We start from the raw sequence: 27,165 nt of genomic DNA on the forward strand, positions 1-27,165 counted from the left end.
CCGAAACGTTACCTATTTCCTTCGCTCCATAGATGCTGCTGCACCCGCTGAGTTTCTTCAGCATTTTTGTGTACCTTCTATGTTTCTATGTTTTCTATGTTGCTCTCAAGCCTTTCTTGACGACCTCTGAGTGAGGACTATATGTATGTATTTATGTATGTACTTAATCTATGAACCACTGTTGTATAACGTTAGTACCTCCACCAATGTAAAGCACTTTGGTCAACAGGAGTTGTTTTTTTAAATGTGCTATAGAAATAAAAGTGACTTGACTATAACTCTGCTGTATCTTCTGACAAATTTCCTCATTGTCTGCAAGTTACCCAGGTGGATTATGAGATGTTGTTCCTCCAGTTTATGTGTTCCCTACTCTGCCAACAGAGGGTCACTACCTGGCTTTCTCCCACCCGCACCTCTCCTCCAGCCATCTCTCCCCCCTACTACATCCAGGCTGAGGAAAGTTCACAACCATACAGTAAATGTCACCAATCCATGTTCTCATGACTTGCTGGACATCAGGACTTCTCAGGACGTCCAGTGGTCCCTCATTGAAGGATTGAGAAGTTGACCCTTCATGATGCCATTGACATTACACGAGGGTATGAAGCTACAAACAGGTAGATGCCTCTAATGTATCTTACAGGCAGGGAAGTGGATGCAGTGAAGGCCCCTTCACAATACATTCAAGATCTGAGAAGATGTCTCAAACACCATACAAACTGAGAGCAAACATGCAGGAAATGCAGCAGTTCTGCCACTGGCCGTGTCCGCGACTTTGGCACCTTGGGGGGGGGGTTGGTGGTCGGGGTTAAAATGTGGTTTTAACTACTGCCTATCCTGGATATATTTTCTCGGGGAGCTAGCTAACGCTGAAGAATTGTTCCGCCGGCCGTTCTGTGAATTTTGTTTTTTAATCACTGGACCATTTCAGTGCTGGAGTAAACTAAAAAGCCGCTTCTAATGCCGTGAACGCCGACAATGGGGACGGATTTCAGGTACGGGACAGCTAAAGGAAAGCCGTTTGTTTGACATATAAACGTGCTTCTTAGGGTTACCTTAATCCAAATTTTACGTTGCGAAAAGGTGATTTAGGCCCCATACGAACCAGCAGTATTTTTCCTGCCGATATGGGGTTTAAATTCACCGCAACCGCAACGTTCCAAACGATCGCGTTCCACAAAATCTCACTCGCAAGATGATTTAAATGCCCATTAATTTACAGGAATTAAACACTAAATTCCTTCCATTTGGCCTATAAATTCATGACAATGAGATTTAAAAATCGTTATATTGTGAATTCTTGGGTGAATGTTATTTGGACACTTAGGCTATTTAAAAATGTTAATCTTTTCTTAAGAAATGGATAGATGTTTAGATCTAGTAATTGAATGTTGTAATTAGCTACTATTGGGTAACTAACTAATTATATGCTTTAATTTCAGGTCATCCAAGTAAGATTGTTTAATATTTGTTTCAGAATGCTTCAATCTATAATAACTGAAAATTTCTTTCAGTTCTCTTAATTTTTAAGAAAGTTATGGGCATTTCACTGTCCTCGATCACAGCTTTTGTGTTAAGTCATTGGAAAAGCAATAGGGAACAAGATGCTAATTTCCGAGTATGAAAATGGTCATAACTTTTTTAATACTGAAGATATGAAAGTGAATTAGGTGTCAAATTAAAATTATTTTTATGCTTTATCTGATGGGATAAATTGCAGACTTGATTTTTAAAATCTCAAAATTTTGTAACATTTCTCCATAGAAAAATTAAAAAATCAGAAAAATGACAACACATTATAGGGAGGTTTCATGGTAGCCGGGTCACGACCCATGACCCGTACTGTTGCTACGCTACTCCAAATGGATTACACGCGATGTACTGCAGGTAGGCACTTACCATTGTTTCCAGTGTAGCGGGCCCGTTAAAACCCCACCCTGAAATGTCCATTTTTGCGCTGTAAATAATTATGGAAATCGGGATAAGCGTGTGAGACATTTAGCCTACTTCAGAATTCCAAAGGTGAGGAGAAATGACGGTAGATAGAAGTGAGAGCTGAAGGGACAACAACAGACAGAGTGCTTAGCGAACATTGGCCGTTTCCTCACTGCATTTCATCAACTAAGGCATTATTTGTGTTTTTTCTTGATTTCTTTGGCATCTAAAAAGTTTCAGAAGTGATAAATCTGGCTGTAAATTTTTTTAATCGCTCATGGTTCTCAAGTGAGTTTTTACATACAAAATGAAAACGCATCTGAAGAAAAATTTACAGCCAGATTGATCACTTCTGAGACTTTTTAGATGCCAAAGGAATCAAGAAAAAACACAAATAATGCCTTACTGTTGATGAAATGCAGTGAGCAAACGCGATAATTCCCAATATTTTCAATGACGATATCTGCACGGCCATTGTTTACCAAGCACTTTAGCTGCTGTTGTCCCTTCAGCTCTCGCTTCTCTTTACCTTCATTTCGCTTCACGTTTGGAATTCTAAACTTGGGTACATGTCTCTCACACTTACCCCAACTTCCACAATTTCTTTCAGCGTAAATATTTTGGCATTTTTTAACAGATAGGAAAGTACGCGTTTCTTGCATTAATAACATATACCGGAAGTGACGGATGTCCTCCAGATGGATTGAGTAGCTCCGTGTGTCAAGCCCTATGACCCAGTGACATTACATGCAACCCCCCTATAGAATGCAACAAGAACGTCCCTCCCACAAAGGAATCCAAAATTTCCTCTGTGGAGAAAGGCAACAAAAGTGTTGTTAATACTGTAATGAAAGACTTGTGAGATGCTTTATTATTATAAAGGCATTTTCACTGAACGTTTGTGAGAAATAAACAGGTGAATTGTGCAAAATATGGAACGCTTCACGAATTTGCGTGTCATCCTTGCGCAGGGGCCATGCTAATCTTCTCTGTATCGTTCCAATTTTAGTATATGTGCTGCCGAAGCGAGCACGAACTTAACCTCTGCTTCAATGCTATTTCAATCACTGGTGTCAGTAACACTTTACGGTGAGGGTGATCATTTTCTTTAGTTTCTTAACTTCCATCTCCAAATTGCAAATTTCATTTCTAACAATTATAAACTTCTTACAATCACTTCATCATTTCAAATCACTTTTCATGCATTCTCATCTTTCATGCTCAATTCGCACATTCATTCACATCCAACAGCTTTATGGGTGCTTTCCCTCATTCGACAGATATGCAGTAGGCGGGGCTTCTGGCAATTGTTAGCAAATTGCTAGCCTCTAGTTGTTAAAGAGGAAACTGCAGATGCTGGAAAATCGAAGGTAGACACAAATGCTGGAGAAACTCAGCGGGTGCAGCAGTCAAAGTAGCCTTTATTGTCATTTAAACAGCTCTTCGGTCAACTGGCAAAGGTCCCAAGAGCAATATATTCAATGCAATGCAGGCTCTGCCTCTGGGATGATCTGTTAACGTAATCTACCACACAATGACAATATTCTTGTGTTTCCCAATCAGAAAACTTGGATGAACTTTGAGATCCGCACACTTCTGAAGTCCAGACACAGGGCATTCACTTCCAATGATACAGTGGCCTACATGAAGTCCAGATACGACCTTGGTAAGGCCATCAAAAAGGCCAAAAGGGACTTCTGCTCCAAACTGGAGGATGAGACAGATGTTCGGCAGCTGTGGCGGGCCTGAATGCACTCACCTCCTACAAGGTGAAACCAGGAGGCAGCTCAAATCTCGGCGAAACATCACTCCCTGACGAGCTCAATGCGTTTTACGCACGCTTTGATAGGGAGAATACTGATGTGCCTTCCAGATCCCCCATTCGTTGTGATGGCATTTCAGTCTCAGTCACAGAGGCCGACGTCAGGAAATCCTTCAGAGGGTGAACCCCCGAAAAGCACCTGGACCTGATGGTATACCCGGTCGTGTTCTAAAAACCTGTGCGGACCAACTGGCTGGAGTTTTTACGGACATTTTCAACCTCTCATTTCTGAGGTATGAGGTCCCCACCTGCTTTAAAAGAGCATCGATTATACCAGTGCCCAAGAAGAGTAAGGTGACGTGCCTCAATGACTATCGACCAGTGGCACTAACGCCGGTGGTGATGAAGTGCTTTGAGAGGTTGATCATGGAGTAAATCAACTCGACAAAAACCTGGACCCACTGCAGTTCGCTTACCGCCACAACAGACCAACAGTGGATGCGATCTCGCTGGCCCTCCACTCCGCTCTGGACCACTTGGACAACAAAAACTCATATGTCAGGCTGTTATTCATCGATTACAGCTCGGCATTTAACACAATCATTCCCTCCAAGCTGGTTACCAAACTCACAGAACTGGGCCTCTGCGCAATTGGATCCTCGACTTCCTCATTCACAGACCACAGTCTGTTCGTATTGGTGGAAATGTGTCAGCCTCGATAACAATCAGCACGGAAGCACCTGAAGGCTGCATGCTCAGCCCCCTGCTTTACTCACTCTATACTCATGACTGCGTAGCCAGTCACAGTGCGAACTCCATCATCAAGTTGTGGGGCGTATCACTGATGGGGATGAGTCAGAATATAGAAGAGAGATCGAGCAACTGTCCATATGGTGCCAGCGCAATAACCTGGCCCTCAACACCAGCAAAACCAAGGAACTGATTGTGGACTTTGGAAGGAGTAGAAGGGGGACCCACAGCCCCATTTATATCAACTGGTCAATGGTTGAAAGGGTCAAGAGCTTCAAATTCCTGGGCGTGCACATCTCTGAAGATCTTTCCTGGTCCGAGAACACTGATGCAATTATCAAGAAAGCTCATCAGCGCCTCTACTTCCTGAGAAGATTACGGAGAGTCGGTTTGTCAATGAAGACTCTCTCTAACTTCTACAGGTGCACAGTAGAGAGCATGCTGACCGGTTGCATCGTGGCTTGGTTCGGCAATTTGAGCGCCCTGGAGAGGAAAAGACTACAAAAAGTAGTAAACACTGCCCAGTCCATCATCAGCTCTGACCTTCCTTCTATCGAGGGGATTTATCGCAGTCGCTGCCTCAAAAAGGCTGGCAGTATCATCAAAGACCCACACCATCCTGGCCACACACTCATCTCCCTGCTACCTTCAGGTAGAAGGTACAGGAGCCTGAAGACTGCAATGACCAGGTTCAGGAATAGCTACTTCCCCACAGCCATCAGGCTATCAAACCTGGCTCGGACAAAACTCTGATTATTAATAACCCATTTTCTGTTATTTGCACTTTATCAGTTTATTTACTCATGTGTGTATATATTTATAGCATGGTATACCGACACATTTATCTGTTTTGCAGTAAATGCCTACTATGTTCTGTGCGCTGAAGCAAAGCAAGAATTTCATTGTCCTATACAGAGACACATGACAATAAACTCACTTGAACTTGAACTTCTCAATCACTTTATAATGGCTTTGGGCGTATCAGAAGATAGACACAAAATGCTGGAGCAACTCAGCGGGACAGGCAGCATCTGTGGCGTGAAGGAATGGGTAATGTTTCAGGTCGAGACCCTTCCTTAAGTCTGAAGGAATGAATGTCTTGAACCCAAACGTCACCTACTAATTTTCTCCAGAGATGCTGCTGGCCCCACTGAGTAACCAGCACCTCAATGACGTCAACAATCCCCACAAGCCCCGCCTACTGCATATCTCTCCAATTAGAGCAGGCACCCATAAACCTTTGTAGAAATTACAATGCATGCAAATGAATTTGAAATCAACCTATGGTACTACAATCAGTTTATATTTATTAGAAATTAGATTTCTAATTAAAAACTGAAAATCAAGAAATTAAATCGGAATAATCACCCTCACTCTAAAGTGTTCCTGAAACCGGTGATTTAAATAGCATTGAAGCAGCAGTTGTGTTTGTGCTCGCTTCGGCAGCACATATACTAAAATTGGAACGATACAGAGAAGATTAGCATGGCCCCTGCGCAAGGATGACACGCAAATTCGTGAAGCGTTCCATATTTTGCACAATTCACCTACTTTATATATGGCAGTCGAGGTCACTGCCCGTGACCAGTACTGTTAGCACTGGAGTAGACAATAGACTATGCAGGACTATCCAGACAATAGGTGCAGGAGTTGGCCATTTGACCCTTCGATCCAGCACCGCCATTCAATGTGATCATGGCTGATCATCCACAATCAGTACCCCGTTCCTGCCTTCTCCCCATATCCACTGACAACGCTATTTTGAAGAGCCCTATCTAGCTCTCTCTTGAAAGCATCCAGAGAACCTACCTCCACCACCCTCTGCGGCATAGAATTCCCCAGACTCACCTCTCACTGTGAGAAAAAGTGTTTCCTCGTCTCCGTTCTAAATGGCTTACTCCTTATTCTTAAACCGTGGCCCCTGGTTCTGGTCTCCCCCAACATCGGGAACATGTTTCCTGCCACTGTGTACACACGGTGAACTGCAGGTAAGCACTTATCATGGCTTCCAGTGCAGTGGGCCCGTTTTCTGTCCCAACATCCGGTCTCCACGTTGAATGGCTCCACACTCCACGTCTGTCCCCGCGGCCGGGAGTGGGTGAGGGAGGAGGAGGTCGGGTTGCCGGTGCAGCGCTGTTAGTGACTCTGGATTGGCGAAGGGACCAGACCGTCCCCAACTCTGCTGCAGCTGACTGGGACGTTGCCAGGTATATGTCCCCTTGTGTCCACTGCATGGAGCCGTGGTCCTGCTCCACCTGGCCCTGTGTGTAGGCACTGCCGACCCACAGCCCGTGACAGTGCGGCCCACAGGGGGAGATGGGACAGAGGGCGGCTGTGGCCGGACAACGCTGACCCCGGGGGAGAGTGAGGGCTGTCCCGAGGGATGCGCATCCCCTTCGGTCGCTTACACCTTGGTGCTCGGGTTCAGAGCAAAGATATTAGAGCATTTGGTTCAGAGCGCTCAGTCACCCTCCACAATTATTTACAGTGCAAAAATTGACCATTTCGGCGGTTTTTAACAGGTACGAAAGTACGCGTTTCGTGTGTTAACAGTGTATGCCGGAAACTGCCATGTCCTCCAGACGGATTGAGCTGCTCCATGCGTCACGCCCTTTGACCCGATTACCTTACGTGCAACCCCCCCCCCATTTCTCACAAACTTTCAGTGAAAATGCCTTTATAATAATAAAGCATCTTTCATTACAGGATTAACAAAGCATTTTTTACATTGCAAGATAGTAATAAAACACAGAAGGCACAGATACAAAGAACTGAAGGTGTTGGTTAATACATAAAAGGACAACACAGTGCTGGAGTAACTCTGCGGATCAGGCAGCCTCTCTGGACAACATGGACAGGTGATGACTTGGGTCGTGTTCCTTCCTGTCTGATCAAACCCACCAACCGATGGAATTGTGGAAGGGGGGGGGGGGGGGGTGCAGAGAGAGGGACAGTAGGGGGACAGATACTTGAAGTTAGAGAAGTGAATATTCATACCGCTGGGGTGTAAGCTGCCCAGGTGAAATATGAGGTGCAATTCCTCCAATTACCACTGGGCCTCACTCTGTCAGTGTGGGAATGGGAGGGAGAGTTAAAGTGTTTAGCAACTGACAGTTCAAGTACTTTCTGAAGAAGGGTCTCGACCAGAAACGACACCTATACCTTCTCTCCAGTGATGCTGCCTGTCCCAACTGAGTTACTCCAGCATTTTGTGTCTATCTTCAATCCCTGACATCAAGCTTAAAAGGGTTCAGAAAAGATTTACGAGGATGTTGCCAGGACCAGAGGGTGTGAGTTGAGTAGGCTGGGTCTCTATACCATGGAGCGCAGGAGGATGAGTGAGGGGTGATCTTACAGAGGTGTACAAAATCATGAAAGGAATAGATTGGGTAGATGCACAGAGTCTCTTGCCCAGAGTACGGGAATCGAGGACCACAGGACAAAGGTTGAAGGTGAAGGGGAAAAGATTGAATAGGAATCCGAGGGGTAACTTTTTCACACAAAGGGTGGTGGGTGTAAGGAAGAAGCTGCCAGAGGAGGTAGTTGAGGCTGGGACTACCTCAAGGTTTAAGAAACAGTTAGACAGGTACATGGATGGGACAGGTTTGGCGGGATATGGAGCAGGTGCAGGCAAGTGGGACCAGTGTGGCTGGGACATTGTTGTCCAGTGTGGGCGCGTTGGGCCGAAGGGCCTGTTTCCACACTGTTTGTTCTGTGACTAACAATTGCCAGAAGCCCCGCCTACTGCATATCTGTCGAATGAGGGAAAGCACCCATAAAGCTGTTGGATGTGAATGAATGTGCGAATTGAGCATGAAAGATGAGAATGCATGAAAAGTGATTTGAAATGATGAAGTGATTGTAAGAAGTTTACAATTGTTAGAAATGAAATTTGCAATTTGGAGATGGAAGTTAAGAAACTAAAGAAAATGATCACCCTCACCGTAAAGTGTTACTGACACCAGTGATTTAAATAGCATTGAAGCAGAGCTTATTTTCGTGCTCGCTTCGGCAGCACATATACTAAAATTGGAACGATACAGAGAAGATTAGCATGGCCCCTGCGCAAGGATGACACGCAAATTCGTGAAGCGTTCCATATTTTGCACAATTCACCTGTTTATTTCTCACAAACGTTCAGTGAAAATGTCTTTATAATAATAAAGCATCTCACAAGTCTTTCATTACAGTATTAACAACACTTAATTTACATTGCAAGATGACAATAGAACAAAGAACTGAAGGTGTTGGTTAATACACAAAAGGACAACACAAAGTGCTGGGGTAACTCCGCGGGTCAGGCAACCTCTCTGGACAACATGGACAGGTGATGATTTGAATCGTGTTCCTTCCTCTGTCTGATCAAACCCACAGACCGATGGAATTAAAGGTCCCAAGGGCCATATGAAGGGCCTTAGGTCTGAAATATTGCCTTTATTTTTCCACAAATGCAAAGTCCTTCCAGCATTTCTCTTTGCACCTCACCTACTTTTCTTTCTCACTAAACGGTGGAAAAACAGGCAATGAATAACGTATGCAGTGTAAAGTGCACCATGCGATGTGTCAACGTCTTGCAATACCTGGCCAAGGTCAAATCAGATGTGACTTTTAGACAAGAGTGTGGGCTGCCACACCTCCACAGTGGTCATGATGGTGGCCCTACGGACGTCGATATGGTCGGGAGGCAATGACTTGCGCTTCTAGTCTGTGGAACCTGATGCGGGGAGGGAATTTCTCGATTACTGTCGTCACGGTGATGCAGTGGCAGAGGTGCAGCAGTAAGGCAGCAACTCTACCGCTGCGACACCATATGCCGCCCTACATGATTCAAGATTCAAGATTCAATTTAATTGTCATTTGGACCCCTTGAGGTCCAAACAAAATGCCGTTTCTGCAGCCATACATTACAAACAAATAGACTCAAGACACAACATAATTTACATAAACATCCATCACATCGCTGTGATGGAAGGCCAAAAAAACATATCTGTCCACTGCACTCCCCCCTCCCGCCGATGTCAAAGTCAAAGCCCCCGGCTGGCGAGGGGGATTGTCCGGCGGCGATTAAAGCCACGCCGGGTGGTGCAAGGTCGCACACCGGATTCTTGATGTTGGAGTCGGGCGGGAGAAGTCGCCGTTGCGGGAGCCCTGAAAAGCGGCCTCCCTCCAGTGACCCGCGGGCTCCCGGTGCCGCCGTCCGCCAGACCCGCAGTTGCAGCCTCCGAATCTCCGGAGGTGGTGCAGCAGCAGCAGCGCTCCACCACCGCTCCACCCGCTCCGGACTCGGCCAGCTCCGCGACGGTGAGTTGAGTCGTCGGCACCAGAGTCCCCGGTCTTCTCCTGTTGGAGGCCGCTCCTCGTTGCAGCCCCAACGACAACGGAGACCCGACAAGAAAAGGTCGGGTCTCCCGTGTAGGGAGAGATTTAAAAGTTACCCGCTCCCTCCCACCCCACCCCCACCCCCCCCCCACACACACACCCCAACAAAAAATAACAAAAACTACATAGAAACATAGACAAAAAATAATAAAAACGCAGACGGGCTGCAGAGGCCGCTGCTGACAAGAATCGCGCCGCCAACCCTACCTAGGTTGGGTAGCCTACACATGGCTACCCAACCTACATGGTCCCTCTTTAATTCCTCGATATTCGCTGGGTTCAGCATGCGATACAATAAAACTTTATTCATCCCCGGAGGGAAATTGGTCTGCCAACAGTTACAACACACAAGGTACACAAAAACTTGAAATTAAAAGTGAATAAAAAAGTAAAAAGACTGTTAGCTGGGTGCCATGTGCATAGCGCCTTAACTGGAACCAACGAACAAACAAACAAACAAATGAATGCAGGCTTTATCCCCTGGGCAGAGGATTCTAAAACAAGAGTGAACCTCCTCTCCCCCATGCTGGGTCCCCATTGTCTTCCCCTCCCCCCCTCATGCTCAATGACTGCTGATCGCGGGGTCAATGCTAGGTCCCACCGCAACCGAGGCTCCCGTTGCCGCCACGGCCCCACCACCGCAGAGCCTCCTGTTGCGGCCAAGGGTCACATTGCCGCTGAGGCCCCACCATCGTTGAGGCTCCACCGCCGCCGCAGCTGAGGCTTCCTTGGCCCAGACAGGCCTCAACACCCGGCTTCTCCGTGGTTCCTTGGGAGGACTGTGGGACGAGTCGGGCGGGTAGATCAGGCCGTGCGGCTCGCCTGGACACTCCGCCATGCGTGTGGTTTCACATTTAACTTAAGCTGAAACACCCAGAGAAAATCAACATGGTCACAGGGAGAACGTAAAACCTCTGTACAGACAGCACCCATAGTCAGGATCGACCCGGGTCTCTGTGAGGTGCTGGGCTGGCAAGCTCGGCTCTTTGCATCGTCCGATCCAGGGTCTGCCATGTGGAGCAGGATGAAACGTGCTCACCCTTCTTCTTCCAAAAGGTTCACAGTGGGAGCTCTGTGATCAATAGCCTTAGGGAACAGGACGGCTCAATAACATCCTCGCAGACTGACATGCTGTGGATCTACAAATCCTTCTAAGGTACACAAAAAAGCTGGAGAAACTCAGCGGGTGCAGCAGCATCTATGGAGCGAAGGAAATAGGCAACGTTTCGGGCCGAAACCCTTCTTCAGACAAATCTTATACAAATCCTTCTATGCTAGTCTGTATGATAGAAATGCCACAGGCTGCACCACCTCCCAGAACTTCCGGTCCTGTGTCACAGAGGTCTTGGAGGACAGCAAGCGGGAGAGTCTGGACCAACCACTGACCCTGCAGGAGCTGATTGGCTCCATCCATTCCTTTGACTCGAATGAAATTCCCGGAAGCGATGGCTTACCGGCTGGTTGATTTGATTTGATTTTTGATTTGATTTAATTTATTGTCCTTGGCTTCAATTAAGAGACAACAAAATTCTCTTTCCCTTACAGTCGTACAAAAAATAAAATTAAAAAAAACACAAAAAAACAGAACACAGTAGTCCACAACACAAACATCCCCACAGCAGCACCAAAGTTCCTCACTGTGAGGGAAAGAACCAAAGTCCAGTGAACCTCCTCACTGATGTTCCCCATTGTTCACCCGTAGTCGGGGCCTCCCGAGCACCCCGTAGTCGCCGCTACTGGCGCCCCAATGTTCAGGCCCTCTCCCCGGGAACGATGGAACCCCAACGTCGAACGGGACAACATCGTCAGCGGCCTGGACCTCCGAACCGGACACCTTCCACCGGAGTCAGCGGCTCCCAATGTCCACAGGTTGTGCTGGGCGGAGATTCGTGCTGGCGACCCCCAGCAAAAGGTCCCAGGACTCCGTGATGTTAAAGTCAGCGCCGCCCGCATTGGGTGATCCAAACCCACAGCTCCGCGATGTTAGAGCAGCGGCCCAGCACTCCGGACCTCCAAATGGCAATCCCAGGTAAGGCCTTGCCCGCTCCGCGATGTATTGAGCGCAGCGCTGCAGCTGCTGAAGCTCCGGTCCGGTCCCAACAGGAAAGGCTGTGCCAATCCAATTGGTAGGCTGCGAGGGGGGGGGGAGTGAGGACGGGACTCGGATAATAGCGGCATTCTCACCAGGAAGGGATTGAAGGACGGTTTCCCCCTTACCCTACCTGCTTTCCCCCACATAAATACTGAAACAAACTTAAAAAAACACACTCTAAACATAACAAAAAATAAACAAGGACAACCAGACCGTGGGCGGAGGCAGCCAGTAACAGCGCCACCGGATGTCCTCGGCTCTGTGGGGCTGAGTGGGCCCGGACCTGCAGGAGGTGTACAATGCGATGCTTCTAGTCGGCAGCATGTCAGACTCCATGAGGGAGAGCAGCATCACCCAAATTGATAAGCAGAAAAGGGGTGAAGGGTGATATCAGGAATTGATCACGCAATATCAGGTCAGATATAAGCTGAGTAGATATTCCTTCATCAAAGTTGTGTAGAATGGCAAAATGTTTAAATTAATGATATAGCATGGAAACAGGCTCTTCGGCCCACCGAGTTCACACCGACCATCGACAACTGTTCACACTAGTTCTATGTTATCCCTCTTTCCCTACACACAAGAGGCAATTTGTAGAAGCCAATTAACCTACAAACCTGTGCATCTTTGGGCATCTTTGCATGTATTTCACAAATGTAACAACCTCAGACATGTGAGGGAATAGTGCAGAACAGTCATCTGTAAGAACTGCAAACAGGAAGTCCACGAGACTAAGTATTGCTGAGAAACTGAGAATTGCGAGCTGTGGGGGGAAGCTGGCCACCTCTACAGGGCCTGCTCTACAAGAGCCTGCACCTATGCACAGGAAATAAAAAGGGCAGTTGCAACAGCCCCAGGGATATTGACGCACCCTATACCACCACCGAGACCCCAGCAAAAACCCAGACCAGGAGCAGGAAGTATAGCCCAACCGACCTGAGCCCCAAAACCTCAAGACAGGTACCCTCACATCCCTCTCCAGGAGGGAGAGTTGATGGGAGAGGGAATCAGGGAGAACAAGTGGCATGGCAGATGGTGGAGAAGTGGGAAAAAACAACTGAATGTGCCATCCAAGAAGCAAAGGGCAGATGAAGCAAACTGCACTGGCTAAAGATGTTGCTTGCCACAGATTAATGGCGCCAGCAGCCAAGGGAGGCACGGTGGAACATTGCCAGAGACCCAGGTTTGATCCTGGCTACAGGTACTGTCTGTACGGTGTTTGTACTTTCTCCCTGTGATCGTGTGGGTTTTATCCTGGTGCTCTGGCGTCCTCACTTTGTTGGTTAGTTGACTTTTGTAAATTGCAAATTATCCCTAGCTGGCAGCATGTCAGACAGTCAACATGTCATATGAAATACGGAAAATTAACACGGGGCCTCCCTTGGGCGCGGGGCCCCATTTGGAAAAATCGGTCCAATCGGCCAAAGAGCGGCCCTGAGGGGGCCCACTTCATCAGGGGCCCACTTGCCATCGGGCAAGCTGACACCCTGGCCAGTCCGCCACTGTGTGTAGGACAGTGCTCTGCTTCTAGCCGGCAGCAGGTCAGACTCCAAGAGGAAGGGCAGCATCATACTCATCTACAAGCTGAAGGAGGAGAAGGATGTTATCAGGAATTGGCTCTACCCCTGGCTGCACGGCACTCCAAATCCAGCACCGCCCGCAGCCGGATACCCGCAGCCCCAGCTCCGCGATGTTGGGAGTCGGCGGCCACAGCACTGGAATACCAGCGGGGAGCGGGCAATGCCTTACCGGGTCACCGTGCAGTAAGCTCCGGAGCACTGTGGCCGCCGACTCCCAACATCGTGGAGCTGGGGCTGCGGGCGTCCGGCCGCGGGCCGCGCTGGATATGGAGCGCCACACAGCCAAGGGCAGAGGTGCCGGGGTTGGAGCTACAACTGACGCCGCCCACGGCCGGACGCCCACAGCCCCAGCTCCGCGATGTTGGGAGTCGGCGGCCACAGCGCTCCGGAGCTTACCGCACGGTGACCCGGTAAGGCATTGCCCGCTCCCCGCCTCTCTGACCAGATAGGGGACTAAGAATTAAAGTTTCCCCCTTCACATAAAAGCCCTCCAAACTAACTGACTAACATTTAAGCAATGATTTACAGATGTTTAAGTGTCTCCCCGGTCTCCGGGGAGGACGCAGCCGCTACAGTAGTACAGACCTGGGTTGACCGTCAAGGGTCAAGTTTGGCGCCAAACGCGAGCTTTGGTGTGCAGACGACATCCTGGAAAAAATGTCCGGTTTTCAGAGCTTTTCGTTTTCCAGAACTCCGGATAAAAGGTTGTGCACCTGTATAAGAATTAGTCCAAGGCCTTCGCTAACTGGGTCTGCTCAGGGATATGTGATCCACCCGGACCAAACCTATAGTGTACTGGGAAGGAAAATCTCAGACAGTCTGTCTGCTGAAGGAAACCATTGCCAACGTGCAGGACAGACGGGTGGATGCCTGCCTGGTCAGCTTGGACCATGAGAAGGCCTTCGACAGGATATCGCTCTCGTACATGATGGACGTGCTCTCCAAAATTGGTTTTGGGGAGGGATTGAGGAACTGGAATTTCTGCACTGTTTTTGTTTTGTATAAGCGTTGTATATTTTTCATTCTGAATAAAGTATATTTTTGGAAAAAAATACAGAGAAGATTAGCATGGCCCCTGCACAAGGATGACATGCAAATCCGTGAAGTGTTCCATATTCTACATTTATTATCTTGTCATACAAATATACCCCTGACTCCCCCTCCACCCTCCTCTCTGGTCATGTAAACTTGAGAGTAGTTGCAGATACTGTAATAATGTATCTATGTATCCCACTGTTATAATGGGGCAGACCAGCATCTCCTGTGCAACAATAGATAGCCTTTGATGGGTGAACTCAGTGCTGGTCAATTTCATTGTTGCCTCAGGTGTGTGCAGCCTCAATGTAGAAACACAGTGCTGACATTCTACCTGCTTCTGACAAGCCTCGTTAACTACAGATATTACATAAAGATGAGTATCTACAAGCTCATACATACACACATGTGATTTGTGAACAGATTTATGTTTTGTGGTTACGATACACGACCTGCCACAATTCCTGCCACAATTCCTCAATCTTAGGTTGTATGGTGTTTGAGACATCTTCTCAGATCTTGAATGTATTGTGAAGGGGCCTTCACTGCATCCACTTTCCCTGCCTGTAAGAGACATTAGAGGCATCTGCCTGTTTGTAGCTCATGTAATGTCAATGGCATCATGAAGGGTCAACTTCTCAATCCTTCAATGAGGGACCACTGGACATCCTGAGAAGTCCTGATGTCCAGCAAGTCATGAGAACATGGATTGGTGACATTTACTGTATGGTTGTGAACTTTCCTCAGCCTGGATGTAGTAGGGAGGAGAGATGGCTGGAGGAGAGGTGCGGGTGGGAGAAAGCCAGGTAATGACCCTCTGTTGGCAGGGTAGAGAACACATAAACTGGAGGAACAACATCTCATAATATGCCTGAGTAACTTGCAGACAATGAGGAAATCTGTCAGAAGATACAGCAGAATTATAGATCAGCTGCAAAATGAGTGGAGAAAAAGCAGATTAAGTGTGAGGTGTTGCACTTTGGGAGGTTGTGTCTAAGGGGAAATTATACAGTTCAACCATTAAAAGCGATCTTGGAGTCCAAGTTCATAGCTCACCAAAGGTTGCAGAACAGGTGTATGGTATGCTTGCTTTCATTTCTATTTCATTTTTGAATATAAGAGTCAGGAAGACTTGAATTCCTGATGTCTCATAGAAACATAGAAACAATAGACAATAGGTGCAGGAGGAGGCCATTCGGCCCTTCGAGCCAGCGAATTGCGATCATGGCTGATCGTCCCCAATCACTAACCCATGCCTGCCTTCTCCCAATATCCCTTGATTCCACTAGCCCCTAGAGCTCTATCTAACTCTCTTAAATCCATCCACTGCCCTATGTGACAGGGAATTCCATAAATTCACAACTCTCTGGGTGAAAACGTTTTTTCGCACCTCAGTCTTAAATGGCCTCCCCTTTATTCTATGACTGTGTCCCGTGATTCTGGACTCGCCCAACATTGGGAACAGTCTCCTCAATGACTTCCGTTTTCTAGGCCCCCACTCCCTCATCTTTACTATGGATGTCCAGTCACTCTACACCTCCAACCCCCACCAGGAGGGACTTAAAGCCCTCCGTTTCTTCCTTGACCACAGAACCAGCCAATTTCCATCAATCAATACTCTCCTCCACCTGGCAGAGCCGGTCCTTACAATCAACAACTCCTTCAATACTTCCCACTTCCTCCAAATCCAAGGCGTAGTTATGGGCACTCGCATGGGCCACAGCTCTGCCTGCCTCTTTGTAGGGTACATCAAACAATCTCTGTTCCAGGTGTACACTGGCCCTATTCCCGAACTCTACCCCCGCTACATTGACGACTGCATTGGTGCAACCTCCTGCACCCATGCAGAACTCAATGACTTAATCAACTTCACCACTAATTTCCATCCTGCACTCAAATTCATTTGCACCCTCTCCAACATTCCCCTTTATAGATCTCGCCGTCTCCATCGCAGGAAACAGACTATTAACCGACATCTACTATACACCTACTGACTCCCATTGCTATCTAGACTACACTTCTTCCCACCCTGCTTCCTGAAAAGACTCTGTCCCCATCTCCCAATTCCTCCGTCTACGCCGCATCTGCACCCAGGATGAGGTGTTCCATACCAGGACATAGGAAATGTCCTCATTCTTTTGGAAACGGGGCTCCCCTCTTCCATTATAGATGAGGCTCTCACTAGGGTCTCCTTGATGTCCCACAGCTCTGCTCTTGCTCCCCCTCCCCCAACTTCTCTACATCGGCAAGACCAAGTATAGGCTCAACGATCGTTTGGCTGAACACCTCCGCTCAGTCCGTCTTAACCTACCTGACCTCCCGGTGGCTCAGCACTTCAACTCCCCCTCCCATTCTCAATCTGACCTTTCTGTCCTGGACCTTCTCCATTGTTAGAGCTAATTCATTGTGATCATGGCTGATCGTCCCCAATCAATAACCCGTGCCTGCCCTCTCCCCATATCCATATAATATAACCATATAACAATTACAGCACGGAAACAGGCCATCTCGACCCTTCTAGTCCGTGCCGAACACATAATCTCCCCTAGTCCCATATACCTGCGCTCAGACCATAACCCTCCATTCCCTTCCCATCCATATAACTATCCAATTTATTTTTAAATGATAAAAACGAACCTGCCTCCACCACCTTCACTGGAAGCTCATTCCATACAGCTACCACTCTCTGAGTAAAGAAGTTCCCCCTCATGTTACCCCTAAACTTCAGTCCCTTAATTCTCATGTCATGTCCCCTTGTTTGAATCTTCCCTACTCTCAGTGGGAAAAGCTTTTCCACGTCAACTCTGTCTATCCCTCTCATCATTTTAAAAACCTCTATCAAGTCCCCCCTTAACCTTCTGCGCTCCAAAGAATAAAGCCCTAACTTGTTCAACCTTTCTCTGTAACTTAGTTGCTGAAACCCAGGCAACATTCTAGTAAATCTCCTCTGTACTCTCTCTATTTTGTTGACATCCTTCCTATAATTAGGCGACCAAAATTGTACACCATACTCCAGAATTGGCCTCACCAATGCCTTGTACAATTTTTAACATTACATCCCAACTTCTATACTCATATCCCTTGATTCCACTAGCCCATAGAGCTCTATCTAACTCGCTCTTCAATCCATCCAGTGATGTGGCCTCCACTGCCCTCTGTGGCAGGGAACTCCACAAATTCAGAACTCTCTGGGTGCAAACGTTTTTTCTCACCTCAGTCTTAAATGGCCTCCCCTTTATTCTAAGACTGTGGCCCCTGGTTCTTACTCGCCCAACATTGGGAACATTTTTCCTGCATCTAGCTTGTCCAGTCCTTTTATAATTTTACATGTTTCTATAAGATACCCCTTCATCCTTCTAAACTCCAGTGAAAACAAGCCTAGCCTTTTCAATCTTTCCTCATATAACAGTTCCGCCATCCCAGGTATCAATCTCGTGAACCTACGCTGCGCTGCCTCAATCACAAGGATGTCCTTCCTCATATTAGGAGACCAAAACTGTACACAATACTCCAGATGTGGTTTTACCAGGGCCCTATACAATTGCAGAAGAACCTCTTCTCCTATACTGAAATCCTCTTGTGAAGGTCAACATTCCATTAGCTTTCTTAACTGCCTGCTGTATCTGCACGTCAACTTTCAGTGACTGGTGTACAAGGACACCCGGGTCTCGCTGTACCTCCCCCCTTACCTAACCTAACTCCATTGAGATAATAATCTGCCCCCTTGTTTTTGCCACCAAAGTGGATAACCTCACATTTATCTATATTATACTGCATCTGCCACGCATCTGCCCACTCACTCAACCTGTCCAGGTCACCCTGCAACCTCCTAATATCCTCTTCACAGTTCACACTGCCACCCAGCTTTGTGTCATCAGTAAATTGCTAGTGTTGCTCCTAATTCCCTCTTCCAAACCATTAATACAGGTATATATGGTAAACAGTTGCGGCCCCAACACCGAGCCTTGTGGTACTCCACTCGCCACAGCCTGCCATTCTGAAAAGGTCCTGTTCACTCCTACTCTTTGCTTCCTGTCTGCCAACCAATTTTCTATCCACGTCAAAACCCTACCCCCAATATCATGTGCTCTAATTTTAGTCACCAGTCTCCTGTGCGGGACCTTATCAAAGGCTTTCTGAAAGTCCAGATACACTACATCCACTGGCCCCCCTTCATCCATTTTACTTGTCACATTCTCAAAAAATTCCAGAAGATTAGTCAAGCATGATTTTCCTTTCATAAATCCATGCTGACTTGGACTAATCCTTTTACTGCTATCCAAATGCCCCATTATTATATCTTTAATAATTGACTCCAGCATCTTTTCCACCACAAAAGTCAGGCTAACTGGTCTGTAATTCCCCGTTTCTCTCTTGTTCCTTTTTTGAAAAGTGGGATACCAATAGCTATCCTGCAATCCACAGGATCTGATCCTGAACATTGGAAAATGATCACCAATGCGTGCACTATTTCTAGAGCCACCTCCCTGAGGGCCGTGGGATGCAGACCATCAGGTCCAGGGGATTTATCATCCTTCAGTCCCATTAGCCTACCCAATACTATTTCTCGCCTCATGAAAATTTCTTTCAGTTCCTCTACCCCCTTAGATCCTCTGTCTTCCAGTACATCTGGGAGATTGTTTGTGTCTTCCTTAGTGAAGACAGATCCGAAGTACCTGTTCAACTCTTCTGCCATTTCCTTGTTCCCCATAATAATTTCACCCGTGTCTGCCTTCAAGGGACCCACATTTGACTTTGCTATTATTTTCCCCTTAACATATCTAAAGAAGCTTTTACTGTCCTTCTTTATATTCCTGGACAGCTTCCCTTCGTACTTCATCTTTTCAGCCTGTATTGACGTTTTGTTTCCTTCTGTCGTCCTACAAAAGTTTCCCAATCCTCTGGCTTCCGGCTACTCTTTGCTGTGTTATACATCTTTTCTTTTAGTTTTATTCTATCCCTAACTTCTCTTGTCAGCCAAGGTTGCCTCCTACTCCCCTTAGAATCTTTCTTCCTTTTTGGAATGAAATGATCCTGCGTCTTTCGGATTATGCCCAGAAATTCCTGCCATTGCTGTTCCACCGTCATTCCTGCTAGGATCCCTTTCCAGTCTACCTTGGCCAGCTCCCCTCTCATGCCTTCATAGTCCCCTTTGTTCAGCTACATCACTGACACTTCCGATTTAACCTTCTCCCTCTCAAATTGCAGATTAAAACGAATCATATTATGATCACTACCTCCAAGCGGTACCTTTACCTCAAGTTCTCTTATCATATCTGGTTCATTGGACAATACTAAATCCAGGATTGCCTTTTCTCTGGTCGGCTCCATTACAAGCTGCTCTATGAATCCATCTCGGAGGCATTCTACAAACTCTCTTTCTTGGGGTCCTGAACCAACCTGATTTTCCCAGTCTAACTGCATATTGAAATCCCCCATCACCACAGTGGCATTACCTTTGTTACATGCCAGTTTTAACTCCTGCTGCAACTTACACCCTACATCCGGGCTACTATTTGGGGGCCTGTAGATAACACCAATTAGTGTCTTCTTGCCTTTGCAATTCCTCAACTCAATCCACAGTGACTCTACTTTGTCAGTCCCTATGTCTTCCCACGCAAGGGACTGAATTCCATCCCTCACCAGCAGAGCTACCCCCCCCTCTCCTCTGCCCACCTGCCTGTCATTTCTATAGGATGTATAACCCTGAATATTAAGTTCCCAGACCCGATCCTCCTGCAGCCACGTCTCAGTAATCCCCACAATGTCATATCTACCAACCTCTAACTGAGCCTCAAGCTCATCTACTTTACTTCTTATACTTCACGCAATCAAATACAATACTTTTAATTCCTTACGCATCTCACCTTTCACATCAATCCCTATTACACATGGCGATACTCTCCTATCCCTTTGTGAGCTTTCTTTCCCGTTAATTCTGGGGTCATTAATTATCCCTTTACTCCCTTTCCCTTTAACTCCGTCCTTGACTATCCCATTTGACACCGCCACCACCACCCCTCCCCCCCCACCTGTTTAAAACCACCTGTGTAGCAGTGGCAAACCTGCCTGCCAGAATGCTGGTCCCCCACCTGTTAAGGTGCAATCCGTCCCTTTTGTACAGTTCCCCCTTAGTCCAAAACAGATCCCAGTGGTCTAAGAATCTAAATCCATGCCCCCTGCACCAGTTCCTCAGCCACACATTCAGGTCCTGTATCTCCCTGTTCCTACTCTCTCCAGCACGAGGAACTGGAAGCAAACCGGAGATAATCACCCTGGAGGTCCGGCTTTTCAGAATTTTTCTGAGTTTTCTAAAATCACGCTACAGAATATTCATCCCCTTCTTTCCGACATCGTTTGTGCCAAGATGCACTGCAACTTCCGGCTGTTCACCTTCGCCCTTGAGGATTTTCTGCACTCTGTCTGTGACATCCTGGATCCTGGCACCAGGGAGGCAGCACACCATGCCCGAATCCTGTCTGTTGCAGCAGAAATCCCTGTCCGTACCTCTCACAATGGAGTCTCCAACTACCACGGTGTTGCCTGACGTCGGCCTCTTTGGTTTTGGCTCAACAGCACTTTTTCCTTCGCAAGCCAGTCCGCCGCTCAGTGTGATAACACCTTTTGTCCCTTGTGTCTACCTCAGGAAGACATGATGCAGCTCTAAAGGACTTTGACTGGGCCATACTTGGAGAATTGTGTGCAGTTCTAACCGCCCCATTAGAGGACAAATTAGGATGCTTTGGAGAGGATGCAGAGGAATTTTACTGGAATACTTTCTGGATTAATGGGTATCAGCTGCAAGGAAAGGTTTGTCAAACTTGGATTGGTTTCTCTGGAGCTTTGAAGGCTGAGGGGAGACTTGAAAGAAGAATATAAAATTATATTAAAATTATAAAAGTATTTAGAAACATAGAAACATAGAAATTAGGTGCAGGAGGAGGCCATTAGGCCCTTCGATCCAGCACCGCCATTCATTGTGATCATGGCTGATCATCCCAAATCAATAACCTGTGCCTGCCTTCTCCCCATATTTAAAATTATGAGGCATCGATAGGGTAGATGGTCAGAACCATTTTTCTCAGGGTAGAAATATATTACACTATAGGGCATAGCTATTTGTTGAGATGTGAAAAGTGTAAAGTAGATGTGCTGGAAAGAATATTTACAGAGATGGGTGATCTCCAGGTGTGATGATGGAGGCAGATACATTTAGTAGCGTTTAAGAAGCTCATGAAAGTGCAGCGAAGTAGGTGACATGGATCACGCATGAATCAGTTTAACTTGGCAGCATGTTTGGTACAAACAATGTGGGCTGACGGTTAATGCACTTTACTGTTTTATGTTCTAACAAGGAACTGAGGATATGGGTTTACACCATGGAAAGACACAAAATGCTGGAGTAACTCAATAGTTCAGGCAACATCTCTGGAGAACAGAAATAGGTGGCGTTTTGGATTGGGATCCTCCTTCAGCCAAATTGTAGGAGGAGTGGGATAGACAGCTGAGAAAGTGAAAGGGCAGGATAGGGCATGGCCAATAGTAAGTGAATACAGGTAAGGGTGGCTTATGATATGCAGATTGTTGGATGAAGGCCAGAGAAAAAATGACAGGCAAGTGCCAAAAAACTATAAAGGATAGCAAATTGCAAAACTGGAGGGTAGAAAAGTTGTGAATTGAATAGCCAATGCAGGGCATGCATGTGGAGAGGAGGGGGGAAGGGAGAAACTGGAGCAAAGGGCAGGAGTTGGCGGTGGGGAGATGTGGGCAAACGGGGGGTCCAGGGACAAAGGGGAGGGGAAGGGGGCTGTTTGTTGGTCAGTTACCTAAAATTGGACAATTCAATGTTCATATGTTGAGTTGTAAGATTCCCAAAGGAATATGAGGTGCTCTTCCTCAAGTTTGCACATAGCCTCACCCTGGCTGTGAAAGAGACTTAAGACAGAAACGTCAGTATGGGAATGCGAAGGGGAGTTAAAATCACTAGCTCCAGTATGCCTTGCCAGACCAAGAACGAGTGCTTGGCAAAATGCTGGGATGGAGGCGAAGGAGGAGGTATAGGGACAGGTATTACATCTCCTGCGGTTGCAGGGGAAAGTTACTGAGCAAGGAGAGGTTTGGTTGGGATGGTTTGACTGAACCAAGGAGTTGTGGAGGGAACGATCTCTGCAGAAGATGGAAAGGAGTGGAGATGGGAAGATGCGACTGGTGACGAGATCACCTTGGAGGTGACGGAAATGTCAGAGGATGATGTGTTGGATACGGAAGCCGATGTGGCGAAAGGTAAGGACCTTGTTGCGTCTGTGGGGAGGAGGAGTGAGAGCAGAACCACAGGACAAAGAGGAGGTGCTGGTGAGGGACCCATCTACGGCGGGTCTATCGGAATGTTTATGAAAAAAACATGAATATGTCAGGTTTTGGGGAATATGGGCCAAATGCAGGCAGGTGGTCAACTGTAAATGGGACATGTTGGCCGGTGTGGGCAAGTTGGGACAAAGGGCTTGTTTCTACACTGTAGACTCTATGACACACTGGTTCTATATTATCCAACTTCCTCATCCACTCCCTACACAAGGGGTAATTTACAGAGCCCAATTAACGTACAAATCCAGGCTGCAGACATGCCAAGGCTGGGGATGGTGGTGAAGGTGGAAGAGGGAGTGGATAGCAATTCAATCCCTCCTCCGTGGACTCCATCCAGGACCCCGACAGTCCTTTCAGGTTAGGCAGAGATTCACTTGCACCTCCTCCAACCTCATCTACTGTATCTGTTGTTCAAGGTGTGGACTCTTAACATCGGTAAGACCAAACGTAGACTGGACGATCGTTTCGCTGAACACCTTCCCTTGTCCGCGTGGACCTACCTGATATCCCGGTTGGCAAACAATTTAATTCCCCTTCCCATTCCCACGCTGACCTTTCTGTCCTAGGCCTCCTCCATTGACAGAATGAGGCCAAACAGAAATTTGAGGAACAGCATCTCATATTTCGCTTGGGTAGCATATAACCCAGTTGTATAAATATTGATTTATCTAACTTCAATTAACCCTTGCATTCCCTCTCTCTCCATCCCTACCCCATACAAGTCGTACCAGCTCCAAAGTCATCTTATGTATAGTAAGGAACTGCAGATGCTGGTTTACACCCAGGATAGACACAAAAAGCTGGAGTAACTCAGCGGGGCAGGTCACATATAACCATGTAACCATATGACCATATAACAATTACAGCACGGAAACAGGTCATCTCGGCCCTACAAGTCCATGCCGAACAAATTTACATCTCTGGATTGAAGGAATGGGTGACGTTTCGGATCGAGACCCCTCTTCAGACTGAGAGCCAGGGGAGTGAGTGTAAACGAGACACCAAAAGAGATGATCAAGGACATTTTAAAATAGATCATTGTTAGCGAGGAGAAAGTGACAAGAAAGCAAACAGAGATAAAATGTATTAGAGGACAGTTAGACTGGTTGGAGAATTGGGAAGCGGGGGGGGGGGGGGGGGGGGGGGGGGGGAGAGAGGGACAGCAGAGGGACAACAGATACCTGAAGTTAGAGAAGTCAATATTCATACTGCTGCCCAAGCAAAATATGAGGTGCTGTTCCTCCAATTAGCACTGGGCCTCACTCTGACATTGGAGGAGGCCTAGGACAGAAAGGTCAGCGTGGGAATGGGGAGGGGAGTTGAAGTGTTTAGTAACTGGCAGATCACGTAGTTTCGGAAGAAGGGTGTCGACCGGAAACGTCACCCATTCCTTCTCTCCAGAGATACTGCCTGTCCCACTGAGTTACTCCAGCATTTTGTGCTATCTTCAATCCCTGACATCAAGCTTAAAGGGGTAACATGAGGGGGAACCTCTTTACTCAGAGAGTGGTAGCGGTGTGGAATGAGCTTCCAGTGGAAGTGGTGGAGGCAGGTTCGTTGGTATCATTTAAAAATAAATTGGATAGGCATATGGATGAGAAGGAAATGGAGGGTTATGGTATGAGTGCAGGCAGGTGGGACTAAGGGAAAATAATTGTTCGGCAGGGACTTGTCGGGCTGAGATGGCCTGTTTCCGTGCTGTAATTGTTATATGGTTATATGGTTATATTTCATCAGAAAGATTCTGACGTGAAACATCAACTGTGTTCTCCTCTCCACAGGTACAGAAAGTGATGCCGGGCAAAATACTGCTATCTAGGAGCTCCAGACATCCAGGTTCAATCCTGTCCTGTCCATGTGGAGTGTGCATGCCTCTGACCTGGTTGTGTTCTAGTTTCCTCCATACCCTAAAATTGGTGTTTTAATTGACCGCTGTAAATAGGTGGGTGGGAGATGAGTAACCTGAAGTGGAGTGTGGGAAGAAGTATGGGGTTAGTGATAATGAGTTAGCAGTTAGCAGCGAGCATTTTATGTCAATGGTATCTGATCTGCTGAACATATGCATTTCAGATTCCTGAACTCTAGTTAGCTTTATACATCACCTTAACTGTTTCTGTAATTAGAGTTACAGCGATGTCTGACTCTTTACATTTGCCTCACTCCCTGCCTTGCTCCTTATTTGAGGATGTTGTCAAAAAAGAGTCTGAGTTATAGGCAAAGGTTGGGCAGGCTAGCACTTTATTTCTCGGAGCAAAGGAGGCTGAGGAGAGGTCTTATAGAGGTGGATAAAATCACGCGGGGCATAGATAGGGTTCAAAAAACAGAGGACATAGGCTTATAGCGAGAGGGGAAACATTTAATAGGAATCTGAGGCGCAACTTTTTTACAGAGAGGGTAATAGGTCTCTAGAACAAGCTCTTAAATGAAGTAAAGATATATCCCTGTCCCACTTAGGAAACCTGAACGGAAACCTTTGGAGACTTTGGAGATGTGCTGGGACCCCAGCTATTTACAATATATATTAATGATCTGGATGAGGGAATTGAAGGCAATATCTCCAAGTTTGCGGATGACACTAAGCTGGGGGGCAGTGTTAGCTGTGAGGAGGATGCTAGGAGACTGCAAGGTGACTTGGATAGGCTGGGTGAGTGGGCAAATGTTTGGCAGATGCAGTATAATGTGGATAAATGTGAAGTTATCCATTTTGGTGGATACGGGAAAGCAGACTATTATCTAAATGGTGGCCGATTGGGAAAGGAGGAGATGCAGCGAGACCTGGGTGTCATGATACACCAGTCATTGAAGGTAGGCATGCAGGTGCAGCAGGCAGTAAAGAAAGCGAATGGTATGTTAGCTTTCATTGCAAAAGGATTTGAGTATAGGAGCAGGGAGGTTCTACTGCAGTTGTACAGGGTCTTGGTGAGAGCACACCTGGAGTATTGCGTACAGTTTTGGTCTCCAAATCTGAGGAAGGACATTATTGCCATAGAGGGAGTGCAGAGACGGTTCACCAGACTGATTCCTGGGATGTCAGGACTGTCTTATGAAGAAAGACTGGATAGACTTGGTTTATACTCTGTAGAATTTAGGAGATTGAGAGGGGATCTTATAGAAACTTACACAATTCTTAAGGGGTTGGACAGGCTAGATGCAGGAAGATTGTTCCCGATGTTGGGGAAGTCCAGGACAAGGGGTCACAGCTTAAGGATAAGGGGGAAATCCTTTAAAACCGAGATGAGAAGAACTTTTTTTCACACAGAGAGTGGTGAATCTCTGGAACTCTCTGCCACAGAGGGTAGTTGAGGCCAGTTCATTGGCTATATTTAAGAGGGAGTTAGATGTGGCCCTTGTGGCTAAGGGGATCAGGGGGTATGGAGAGAAGGCAGGTACGGGATACTGAGTTGGATGATCAGCCATGATCATATTGAATGGTGGTGCAGGCTCGAAGGGCCGAATGGCCTACTCCTGCACCTAATTTCTATGTTTCTATGTTTGCGCCCCACCCAAGGTTTCCGTGCGGTTCTCTGCGGTTTTTGTCAGTCTCCCTACCTGCTTCCACTACCTGCAACCTCCGGCAACCACCTGCAACCTCCGGGAACCGCACGGAAACCTTGGGTGGGGCGCAAAGTCTCCAGAGGTTTCCGTTCAGGTTTCCTAAGTGGGACGGGCATTATTTAGAGGCACAATAAAAACATTTTAAAGATATTTGGTAGATACATGGATAGGAATGGTTTAGAGGGATATGGGCCAAATGCAGGTAGATGGGACTAGGTTGGATAGAGTATCTTAGTGATAATTTCCCTTTCCTCAATCCAAATTAGTAAGGTTAATTGCGTTTAGTTTAGTTTAGTTTATTATCATGTGTACTAAGGTACAGTGAAAAGCTTTAGTTGTGTGGTCGCCAGTCAAAGGAAGGCCTGCACATAATTGCAATCAACAGTCCACACTGTACTGATAAACGATAAATGGTAAACATCTAGTGCAAGATAAAACCCAATGAAGTCCGATTAAAGATAGTTCAAAGGTCACCAATGAGGTAGATGTCCTTACATGAGCTTGGAGGAAACTTTACCTGAATCTGGAGGCGTGCGTTTTCAAACTTCTGTACATCTTGCCTGATAAGAGAGTGGAGAAGAGGGAGTGACTGGGGTGAGACTGGTCCTTGATTATGCTTGTGGACTTGCCAAGGCGACGTGAAGAGCAGATGGAGTCAATGGAAAGGAGGTTGGTTTACGTGATGGTCTGGTGAAAATGAGTGTAATTTAATA

The 27,165-nt window shown here is 46.9% G+C and overlaps 4 non-coding genes across 4 annotated transcripts; 3 read left to right on the forward strand and 1 right to left on the reverse strand.

Moving 5' to 3' along the window:
- Window positions 1-2,861: 2,861 nt before the first annotated feature.
- Window positions 2,862-2,968, reverse strand: LOC129709553 (U6 spliceosomal RNA). The gene has a single exon (XR_008725523.1). It is a non-coding gene; the product is annotated as a U6 spliceosomal RNA (small nuclear RNA).
- Window positions 2,969-5,877: 2,909 nt separating this feature from the next.
- On the forward strand, window positions 5,878-5,984 carry LOC129709554 (U6 spliceosomal RNA). Its single transcript, XR_008725524.1, has one exon. It is a non-coding gene; the product is annotated as a U6 spliceosomal RNA (small nuclear RNA).
- A 2,462-nt stretch (window positions 5,985-8,446) lies between these two features.
- LOC129709555 (U6 spliceosomal RNA) lies at window positions 8,447-8,553 on the forward strand. Its single transcript, XR_008725525.1, has one exon. It is a non-coding gene; the product is annotated as a U6 spliceosomal RNA (small nuclear RNA).
- Window positions 8,554-14,513: 5,960 nt separating this feature from the next.
- LOC129709557 (U6 spliceosomal RNA) lies at window positions 14,514-14,618 on the forward strand. Its single transcript, XR_008725527.1, has one exon. It is a non-coding gene; the product is annotated as a U6 spliceosomal RNA (small nuclear RNA).
- The last annotated feature ends 12,547 nt before the right edge of the window (window positions 14,619-27,165 follow it).

This window comes from Leucoraja erinacea, chromosome 25 (genome assembly GCF_028641065.1).
Source record: "Leucoraja erinacea ecotype New England chromosome 25, Leri_hhj_1, whole genome shotgun sequence".
In the NCBI taxonomy this organism is placed as follows: domain Eukaryota; kingdom Metazoa; phylum Chordata; class Chondrichthyes; order Rajiformes; family Rajidae; genus Leucoraja; species Leucoraja erinaceus.